Source organism: Xenopus laevis, chromosome 5S (genome assembly GCF_017654675.1).
Source record: "Xenopus laevis strain J_2021 chromosome 5S, Xenopus_laevis_v10.1, whole genome shotgun sequence".
NCBI classification, from domain to species: Eukaryota; Metazoa; Chordata; class Amphibia; order Anura; family Pipidae; genus Xenopus; species Xenopus laevis.
The window spans coordinates 42,057,122-42,069,446 of NC_054380.1; positions in this window are offsets into that span (position 1 = coordinate 42,057,122).

Consider the following 12,325-nt stretch of genomic DNA (forward strand, 5'->3'; position numbering starts at 1 on the left):
CAAATATAAAAAACAAAAAATCAATTCTAATAGGCACATATACCCCTATTAAATTAGTCTTAAACTACCATATGCAGTAAAATTTGTGTTAAACTAGTTCACAATATTATTAGCGGGTTTCAAGGGAAATCCTATCATAATTTCTTTGGATACTGTTAGGGCCAATTCAGCAGAATAGTTTGCTCTAAACACATAGGGGCAGATTTACTAAGCTCGAGTGAATGTTCGAATTTCGAAGTAAATTTTTGGGTACTTCGACCATCAAATAGGCTATATTCGACCATCCGACTTCGATTCGAACGGTTCGAAGTAAAAATCGTTTGACTATTCGACCATTCGATAATTGAAGTACTGTTTCTTTAAAAAAAACTACTGAAGTGCAATGTTAGCATATGGGGACCTTCCACAGCACTTTTCTAAGTTTTTTTTTGGTAGAATAAAAATCGATTGATCGCTAAAAATCATTCAAACGATTTTTATTCAACTGAAGGATTGCCAAATTTGTTGAAAAAACGTCAAATTCGATATTCGAATTGGAAGTTTTTTAATTCGATGGTCGAATTTCGAATTTTTTTGTACTTCGAAAGTCGACCCTTAGTAAATCTGCCCCATACAGTCAGCAAAATATAACGTGTTATAAGTCTTTCCCTTTATAATTTCTTTAAACTATAGCTATTGTGTACATAGATGTTTTCAGATGTGAACATAAACATATTATATATCTGGCTTTAGGTTTGGAGGTATAAGTAAAGTGTAGCCAGTGTATGAATAAAACAGCATGAATCATTTCCATGCAACTGAGTTTCCTATCTGAAAAATAACTTGCTCATTTCTACACTATAGAAGTGTAATAACTAAAATGTTCATTTGCAGTTGGTTTTATTGTTTGTAAAATTTTCAAAGCTGTGTTGTGTCAAAATATCTGAAAGCAAAACGTTTTTGCTTTTTTTTCCTTTTAGGGGAACTGAATGTTTTTGAAACCTGTTTCATTCCCACGGTTTTATTATATGGATACCTTTATTATGCTGTCCTCTGGAGCTGAGTTTCATCATCTGAAATACTCACTAGAGAGATCAAGGATCATTTAAAGAGGTACTTTAATGTTTTTTATGATATGATTATAACACAAGCAAATCATAATGTGGGCCCTATACAACAGAAAGACTTTTTTTTTTAATATGACAATAATATATAGTGAATAAAGTACCCCCTCTTGTAAAATATAAGGATATTATAAGTTACCGAGGAGTTTCATGACCATATAAAAGTACGAGGCCGAAGGCCGAATGTTTTTATACAGGTCATGGAACTCCGAGGTAACTTTTAATATCCTCATATTTTGCAACTGGGGGTACATTATTTATTATAATACACAAGTTTCAGTGAGTCATGTGACAGAAATTACATCAGAACTCATAACTGATGACATCAGAACTCACCATTTATAAGGATATAATTTACAAGATATTCATGGCTTTTGTGTATTATAATAATATTATTATAAATTTACTGAGATGCATATTTGATCAGCCATTTTCCTCACAAGAGGGTTGAAAACTGATTTTGGCATATGATTTTTTCATGTACTTTAAACAGAAATAAAAGAATGGCAAGTCATAGCTGTGGAAACCATTATACTATTTCAGAATTATGCATTTTGTATCCCCTGCTAGCCTGCAACAAAACGCTCATCAGCAGTAAAGGATTCATTGGAAAAGCAGAGGATGATACTAATGACTTTCATATGTGTTATAATGGTGAATATATTTTAACAGTCTGAGAAAACACACAGTGTAAAAAACCTGTTTAAGTGTAGATTTTTCTTTCCTTTGTGCTTTCATTCAAGCATTGCTTAACATAACTACTTGTAATTACTATGCATATTTGTCAGGCATAACTGGACTTCATTTTGTAATAAACAGCAGTTGATGGCCTCTAGAGAAAAAGTGGGTCATTAAATGTGTTTTAACTGGCTTTAAGGCAGTTAATACTTGTGTCTACTTCAAGCATATTTAAATATGAACATTTGAGCAGCTCAAAGACAATCTGTCTTGTGTTAGATTTTGTTAGTCCTTTCCAATGTATTGCATGAACTTTTTGCCTGTCTTAAGATCAGTTTCTTTACATTTCTTTTTGATTTTGGCAGTAGTAACAGCAACATGTAAAAGATTATTTGATATATTCTCTAGTTTATTCTTTTATGTTGCAGTACATGTATAATACATATTAGTATGTTAAAGAATAAGTAAGCCTTTTTTATTTTAAAATCCCTACATCAACACAAAGTAGCTCCCAAAATAAAAATTGTTTTGTTCTTTGAAAAGGAAATTGGTCAAAGATCTGTCTACTGCCATGCTTTCTCCCTCCTGCTCCAATGGAAATCATTCAGGCCTGTGCAGTAGACAGTTCTGTGAGCATCAAACAAGAGGGAAGAATTAGTATACTAAAGGGGATTCAGCTTAAAAAGGACATCATTTAAGGAAGAGAGGTTGGTAATTTTTTGAGGTTATTTTTGGGGGATTTTAAAATAAAAGTTCTACTTATTTGTTAAATGGGAAGGAAAGCCTTCATGTGTCTAACATATTTACTGCATAAGCGCCACACATTGCTATAATCAAATAATGTCTAAGGCGAATGATTCTAGACAGTCAGCACTGTTGGGTACCGTTATACTTTGTGTATCATTAGCACAGCTTTTGGTGTTTTATAGATAAAAAAATGGTATTTAATGTAATGTATTTAATGTAATCTATTCTTATTGCTCTGCATACTGTATCTATATATATATATTTATATAACCAGGAGCATAATTAGTCTGTTAAATCTCATTTAAAACTCTGAGAATAAGCGTTGTTTCTAAGATCTCGGTTTTCTGAAGGAAAATTGTATTTTAAGTGTTATATACAAAAGGGGGGTTGTGGCAAAGTTAAAATATATTTACGTACAATGGAAGTGCTACTGATATAGCAAATTAATCAATGCACATTACCTGGTCCCCTGTCTCATAAGTAATTTAGTATATATGCAAGTGCATGTGTTTACAAAAACCGGGGTTTTTAGTTAAAAATTATGATCATAAAGTTGATAAGCCACCATACCACGTCAAGGTAAACCCCATACCCTCTTTTTTGTATATTGTATTATAGCCAGAAGCTGCAGGCTAAGCTTCATGTGGTTTGTAGCACCCCATACCCACCCCTTTAAGAAATGGTGGCCCTATGCTTTTAAAACATGGGCGTTGGTATGGGCAATCTCTCTCTCTTAAAAGCCGCAAAAGCTAGTGTCTGGGAAGGATCTAGCCCTCAGACTGAAACCAAGGTTCAGGAGACACTGATTACAAGTAATACTACTATGCAGAGAAGTACAAGACTTTTTATACTATGACTGGAGGTAAATAAGTTAGGGACCACCATACGGGGTTTACCTTGATGTGGTATGGTGGCTTATCAACATTATGATCATAACTTTACAACAAAAAAACCCTGTTTTTGTAAACGCATGCTGTCACGTTCGGCACCCTATATCCAGAACCCAAGCTAAGCTCCCTGGTCACGGCTCTCACTTCTGCCTCGAACTGCCGCCTTTCATCTCGGGAGGAGCCCTTGACTAATTGGATGCCACCAGGTCTTATTTGAGAGAGGAGCAAAGCTAACAGTTCTGGATGAGGTTTTTGAGGTGAATTGGGAGGAGGAATTCTGAAATGGAGCTTCCCTTCTCCACTTAGGTTTTGAGTACTTCCAGACCTCTTGGGACAATTTTTAAGGAAATTCCCCTTATCCCCACAATATATGCATAGACCCAGGGATCGCCTATGGGCCCTTTCCTCAGGAGACAAGCGCGGAGCCCCCAATTGCATGGGTTCCCCCTGAGGGTTAGGAAACGAGGGAGTTCGTGACTCGTCATTACACATAATATGGAAATTTGTATCCCCCTCAGCTCATCTTTCTCTTTGCCTCCTATCAATTTGGATGGCTAACCTCATGAAGTCATCCAAAGAGGATGAAGGAGGGTAATTAACCAGGCTGTTTTTGACAGAGCTAGAAAGACACATCCAGAATTGACTACGAAGAGCTGTATCATTCCACCCCGTCTCAACTGACCAGCGGTGGAATTCTGTACAATACTCCTCAATAACTTTTCCCTTGACGGAGTTTACGAACAGCGGAATCGGCAGAGCTAGCATGATCTGGGTCATCGTATAACTTGGCCATGGTAGCAAAAAATGCTTAATGGGCAGGGTCAGAGAGAGGTAATCTTAGTGCCCAGACTTGTGGGTCATCTTGTAGTAAGGTCATAATGAACCTTACTTCATCCTCACCAGTAGGGAAGTTGTGAGGGAAAAAACTGAGGTATAACTTACATGCCTCTTGAAAAACAAAAAAATTACTCCTATCCCCACTAAACTTATCAGGGAAGGGGATTTTTGGGTCATGGGAAAAACCTCTATTACCCGGAGTAGATGATGGAACAGACCCCTCAGGATTCATAAAAGAGGATTGCTGTGCATCCAACCTCGCGGAGAGAGACCGCAGACCTTGAATAATGAAGTTCTGTTTTCCCTCTTGTTCATCTAGACGCTGGAGAAGGGTCGAGTATAGCAGTTCAGTGGTTTGCGGAATAGCGGGAGCTTCTTCCATTTTCTTCTGTCTCATGGGCCCGTTGTACTGTCACGTACGGCACCCTATATCCAGATCCCAAGCTAAACTACCTGGTCCCGGCTCTCACTTCTACCTATAACGGTGCCTTTCACCTCGGGAGGAGCCCTCGGCTAATCAGATGCTGCCAGGTCTTATTTGAGAGAGGAGCAAAGCTAACGGTTCTGGCTGAGCAAAGGGGCACAATTGTCTCACCAGGATACTGGAAGGAAAAACACCGCCAGGAACAGGCAGGCCGGGCCAGCACAAGCAGAGCAGAATCGTCAGACAGGCCGGAATCAGGATAGGAGAATGTAGAATAGTCAGTGGACAGGCGAAGATCGCATTGGAGAGATCAGAGTAGTCACAAGCAGGCAGGATCAGGATTGGAGAGGATCAGAATAGTCAAAAAGGCAGGCAAGGGTCAAAACCAGTAATAATAATTAGAATCAGGCACCTACGAACTTTACAAATAGAACCTAACAATGGGCAGTCAATTTCTATGAAAGGCCCCTTTAAATAGTTTAAATCTTGCGCGATGACATCATCACTCCAGCGTGCATGCCATAGGGATACCGTACCCAGAAGTGTAAGGACACATGCGGCGGGAGTCCGCCGAAGGCACGGCTGACACCCTAACATGCTAGAGGGCACACCACTGGACCACCAGGGTAAGCGATGGTTATTACACATGCACTTACATATATACTGAATTACTTATGAGACAGGGGACCAGGGAATGTGCATTGATTAATTTGCCAAATCAGTAACAATTCCATTTTACTTAAACGTATTTTAACTTAGCATTTGAATGCTCCCACAACCCCCCTTTTTGTGTATTTTAAGTGTTAGTCTCACAAAAAGCCCAGCAGTCCATTTTTTTTTTTTTTAGTGTACTAAATCTAAAAGAAATTTTATAGGACATTCTGCTTTCATGCCTCCCGTTGTGGTTCAGAATTTGATTAGGTACCCATCTTAATAAAGAATGTTACAGTTATTTGAAGCTTGGTCCTAAATATTAGCTTACTATAGTTCCAAGGTTTACCAAAATTGTACAAGTTCCCAGGAGCAAAACTCAACCAGACTGTCATCATTTGCATTGGGGCCAGCCCCAAATTTTTGAAATAAGTTTTTTTTATTGTTAACGTTGACCCTTTTCCCTGATGATATGGGAATTCTAATGCACATTTGAATACTCCAGACAGAATACACTCAAGAGATTAGACATTCTGTATCCTTTCCACAAAATTTACAAGAACCAATGGGACAAAATATCAGTGCAACAGTGGCTAGACCAGTCAAGCATACCGTCACCCCACCTGAAAGATGGTACTTTCTTTAGGGATCCCATGGACTGCAAGAGAATATTCTTGTGTGTGTGTGTATGTGGGGGGGGGGGGTGGTATGCTGGTGGTAAAAATATAAAAATTGTTTAAAAAAATGAGGGGCTGGCCACCATGCAACTGATGACACGCATCATCTTTGAACCAGTAATTTGGTTAACCTGTGTCCTGAATGCTTGGATTTGGTTCCAGGAAGCCATTTTGGCAGCTTCAGAAAATGAGTTCAATATGCCCTCTCACCAAAGTTTGCCTCAATTCATCAGGCATGTTTTCACAGCACATTTCCTATTTACTAAAAACTGTGTGGGAGAAATGTACCATTTTTTTTTCCTGGCATGAATTCTATGTGACAATTTGTCAGTGATTTCCCTGTACTATTGCATTAGTCAAAATTCTCTAGAGAATTTTCGCCATGAAGAAGTGACGTGTATGAGAAATTAACATGGAGGAGGTGGCATAGATAATGAGAAGCAGAAGTAGCTGCCCTATTTTTATAATGCCAGTTCACCAGCCAAAACCTGGAGAAATTCATCCTCTGCTCTTAGTAAATTTGTGATGATTCTCTGGAGAAATTTTGCATGAAAAAATGATGTGAATCTTTAGCAATGTGAAGTTAATTAGTCAAAACTTTTTGTTTTCATCTTTTACTAAATTGCCAATGTTGTAGATAATTGTCATTCTTGGTGAAAATGCACAAAAAAATCAACATTCATTTGTAAATATGCCCACATATGGGATGCTACTTTGAATAATTTAGTTATCAACCAGAGTTTTAGCATTGGATATTGCAGCATGGAGAGGAATTTGGCCAAAGGTGTGGAATGCAGACCCGGCATCCAAAAAGAGTCTGGTAGCCCTTCTGTTCCAATTTTGTAGTCAGCTGGGCTCCATCATCTTGAAAACAAATGGGGCAAAAGAAACTTTCTTCCCCAGGAAGGGAAAGTCAAAATCTATTTCCAAGTCTAACCGAACTTCCTTTCATCCATTCTGCAATAGAAGATACCCGCAGTCCTCCAGCCCTACTTCTTCGTCTACATCAACAGGGCTTCAGTGCTCCAGAAAGATGGCCCCAAAACACTTCCTCACACAAGCAGCAGGAGTCATAAGGCTGCCTCACAACCACAGGAGATTGTTTCCTCCAATTCAAAGAAGCTTGAATTTCTTACACCTCCAACAAATGGGTTTATTGTATTATATCTCTCCAAATAGTATTATTTTTTTTAAAAATATGTAAATAGTAAAACATTATGCAGGAAGAGGTGGAACCCTTAATATCAGAGGGGGGAGGGTTACTGGTTGATGAGAACATAAAAAAAGCAGATATTCTGAACTGTTATTTTTCATCTGTCTGCACAAATGAGGAACCAGTTAATGAAGGTTTCTCTTTCTTAATAGACCCAACCATAGTAATAGAACTAATGTAGCATTGTTCATGCATGAGGAAATGCAAAAGACACTAGAACATGTTAAGATAAACAAAGATCTGGGACCAGTGGGTAGTCATCCAAGAGAGCTTTACTTAATTTTTCAGAATTCATTGAGGTCTGGCACTGTGCCAATAGACTGACTTATTGCTAATGTGCCGTTCTTGGCTATAAAACTATAGGCTGGTTAGTCTGACATCAGTGATAGGAAAGCTTTTCAAAGGCGTATTAAGGGAAAAGATACTGGACTTCATTGCAAATTATAATACAATGAGTTTGTGCCAGCAAGGTTTTATGCGTAATAGATCTTGCCAAATTAATAACATTTCCTTTTATGAGAAGGTGAGCACGGACCTCATTTCTGGAAGTGGATGTGATCTACTTAGACTAAGCAACAGTGCAACAAAAAGAGTGGTGGTAAATGGAACATTTTCTAATTGGACTGCATAAAGTAAAATTACTGTATATTAAAATATTTACATGTACATTTTTCTTAAAAAAATGTAAGATTTAAATTTTTTTTTTTTTTTGATAGCACTAACTAAATTGTGCTCACTTTTTTATAGACACAAGCAAAAGAAAAAAAAAAGTCAGTTCAGATGGACATAGCAGTTGAGATTACTGGACTCCCAGCAGTAAATAATTTTCATCCTGTATCTTTTCCATATTGTCTTCATACATCAAAATGTGGGCTTGTAAAAGAATGGAGAATAAATCTGGGTTAATATTACTAACTTTCTTTGACATAATTTCAAATCACAAATCAGTCGACAATCAGTGTATTGGTTTTACATGATCTAGGGGAAAATTTGGTCTGGTTTCTCCATAAACTCTTGCCTAGAACTTCAGATTAACCTTGTTTAAGAATGGTATTGCATAAGAGATGTTGTTGTTCACGAGTCTAGTTTCATGAAATATCTGTAAAGGACTAAAATAGACTCTAAGGTGCTTATTTATAAACCTATTTATTAAACCTTTATTTAAACCATTTTTCTGGTCAAATTTTTGAGATTTGTTATATTCCAAAGCAGCTAAAAATTCGAATCTGAAAATACTCCAGCTAAAGTCATGTAAAAGTCAATGGCAGATGGTCCCTTTAACAATTGCTACTGCTGAGAAAATATTTATTATTTTAGTAGCAGAGTGAATATTTTTGCTTATTGCCACCTGAGCATTAGTACTTTTAGATCTTGTCTAAAGGTGGCCATAGACGCACAGATAATATACAAAACAAATTTTCGTCCGATATTCGTTGCGTGTATGGTGGAAAAAGAGCCGACTGATATCGGCAGAAGACTTGGATATCGGTCAGCTCGTCGATCGGGCTGGACGGAAAATTTTGATCGGGTGCCTTTGAAGCGACCCAAACATCTCCCATTGTTAGTTCTGAATCGTCAGATACAGGTAGAATTCTATTGTTTCTTCCCATATATCTACCTGTATATCTGACGATTCAGCTCTACACGTGTGTATTGAAACGAACGATCTTTCTTGGAACGTCTATGGCCACCTTAACTTAAACTGCAGTGTGGCTGCGATTCCAGATGTCCATCCAAGAGCGGCACATCAAATCTGTCATAATAAAGCAAGGTTGTAAGGTTCTTATAACAATCATTTTTATATTCTGTGTTTAGTTTTATATTTAATATTATTTAATGCTCACATGCATCCTTGAATTACAGTAACAAAACAGGGCTGTGTTTTTTGCATACAGAAGACTACAGCACTCTATGGTAAAATACTTAACTGTGTTGAAATTCTCAAGTATCATTCATTCTACTTCTGCTGATTTGTTCTGTGCTCAGCAGAATGATTTAAGTCTAGGGAAATGCTGGATCCCTTCAAGACGGTTGAAACATGAAATCACTAGAGGCTTCAGTGGAGGCAAAATAGCAATTGCGGCTTAGGAAAGTAGAAGCAAGCCATTCTTGAAAAAAATCAAAATCTTAAACCAGTATATAAATCAAATTTGTTTTTGTGAAGTTTGTTAAAGTTTAGCATCAAAGTAGTTATATGCCAGTGTATTGAACAGAGTTATAAAATTCACTAGTCAAAGCCATAGTTATCTTGTGCTAGAATGACTTAAAATTATATGGAGGAATGGTTCCTATTCCTGTGTAAATGTTGGGTTGCTATATATAAGGCCTGGAAGAAGTTAAACCATTGAATACATTGATACATATTGCAATTAAGATTTAGAGGTCATCATTTTGATGAGGATTAATTCAATGTGTAAAATGTAATTTAGATCCAAGAATTTAACATACGTTTGACTACATACATGTACAAGGTCTGTGGGAATAAATTTTATGTAGGGTACTAGGAACCTTTGAGTATTGCAATTAAGATTTAGACAATGGTGAAGTGGCCTATGGGTGCCTGAAACTGAAATCTAGCCCTCACCATATGTGGTTTAACAGGGGCCACTGTATGACATCTATTTTTGTCTGCTGTGTTATTCTACTAGTGCAGCCCTAGGACAAAGGTCATCCATGAATAAAGGGTACTGTGGCCATTTTAGGACATTCACATGACTGAAATGAATATGGTTGGAGTATACTTTTTTATCGGCTGGTGCTAATGATATGGATAAAGAAGGTGCAGGGAACCTAAACAGCAAGAAAGCGCCATCCAGTTTAACTTCTGTGAGACATCATATACAGAGCTTTGATATCAGAGATATACCATACCTGTTGTACTGTATATACCATATATATCCTCAAATATAAGAGGGTCAGATTCAACCATAATTGTATAAGTGGGGTTTTGTAAGGTATTTGAAGGTTTTCCATGAGAACCACTATTTCTATTCAATTACCAGAAAGTCTATAGAGCTTTGATATGGCATCAATGTGTGGTGAATTTTGTAATTTTTACAGATGCTTGCAGCACAAACAATGTTAACTCACTGGGAGCAAGTTGCTTGTGTGGATACAATGCCAAAGAGAGCATTCAAAGGAGCAATTCCTCGAGGTAGGTTTTAATCAAGGACTCCCTTGTTCATTTGCACTTTGCATCTTGTTCAGGAAAAAAAACACAGGTAAATGGAGTTTAGGTGTGTAGAATTTGTGGATATAGTATCAAAGTAGTACTGACAGGGCCGCCATTAGAAATCAAGGGACCCCTTACAACCCCGGCCCCCGAGCCCCACCACAGATCCTGTCCACCCCACGCCACAGTTAAAAGACTACAGAGACATCAGCGCTAAAAACGGCAAACCCCCCAACACAAGTTATAAAAGCCATGGATGGGGAGGGCCCCTTATAAGTTAAAAAACAATTGTGGCACCAGGGCCCCCCATAAAAAATTTTACAAAAACAATGGTGTGATCATAATGTAAGGATGGAAGTGTTTTAAATTTAAACCAATAAAACTAAGCAGATGAAATCTGATTGGCTGTTGGTGGCTCCACCTGCTTTTTACAAACCCATAATTATTATCACCCAGTGACTGAATGCAAAGTTTGGGGACACTGGCGTAAATTTAAACCAAAAACATGAGAAATATGATTGGCTGTTGGTTGTTCCGCCCACTTTTTCAAACCTAAAACTGCAGTCCCTTAGTGACCAACTGTGAAGAGTTTGGGCACCCTGGCATTAATACTCTGAGAATGGCAGCATTGAAAGTTAATGGGTGAAATTTGATTTGCTGCTCATAGCTCCTCCTACTTTTTGGCATCCAACAGATATCACTTTTTAATTCAGGTTGACCCCATGCCTGTGATTCAAGTTTGGTGAGTGTGGCCTCAAATCTGTAACAGTGGCAGCAATTTATATTTCCAATTTCAATGTCAGTGCTATTGTTGGCTCCTTCCACTTTTGGACATCCAACCAATATTGCATTTTCAGTAAAGTTCACCCCATAACTATGTGATTCAAGTGTGGTGAGTGTTGCCTCAACACTGTAAGAGTGACAGCAATTTAAATTCCCCATTCACGGTCAATGCTGCTGTTGGCTCCTCCCAATTAAGGGCATCCAACCAATATTGCCTTTTCATTTTCGTTCCGCACATAACTATTTGACTAAAGTTTGCTGAGTATAGCCTCAAAGCTGTAAAAGTGGTAGTAGTTAATGCTGTTTTTGGCTCCTCCCACTTTTGTGCATCCAGCACATATTGCCTTTCCATTCATGTTGAACCTATGACTATGTGGTTCAAGTTTGGTGAGTGTGGCCTCAAAGCTGTAAAAATGGCAGCAACTTAAATTTCCCCGTTCAGAGCCAATGCTGTTGTTGGCTCCCCCCACTTTTGGACATTCAACCAATATCACCTTTTTATTTGGGTTCACCCAATAACTATGTGATTCAAGGTAATGAGTGCGGCCTCAAAGCTCTAACATTGGCAGCAGTTTAATTTCCCCATTGAAAGTCAATGTGTGAAATTTGACTGGCTGTTGTTGGCTCTTCCCATTTAGGGGCATTCGAGGTGACCCCATGATTATCTTATTCGAGTTTGGTGAACATGGCTTCAACGTTGTAAGAGTTTGGAAATCTTCCCTGTGAAAGTTAATGGAAAAATTGTTCAGAGTGCCACCCCAAAAAAACGGATGGGATCGCTTAGAAAAGCACAAGCAACTTGCTCTGCTAAAGAATAAAGAATTGTGGAGAGTTTGGGTGTTTTACCCCTAAAACACTTTTTCATGAGATAATAAACAACCCACACTGGTTCAACAGCATCAGTAGTGCCATTGGTGTTTTGCTTATGGAGGGGTCAGTGTGTATATGTATAGATGAGGGGTTTCATTTGGGGTTTTGAACTGGATGGACTTTGGTCTTTTTTCAACCAGATTTAACTATATAACTATGTTGTACAGGGTGGGTAAGGCATTAAGTAGCTTCTAATGATAAAAATGCATGTTTAATAACATATTTTACAAATGCTAATAATTCCCCTTAAATGTTTAAAGCTAAATACCTCATGTACTTA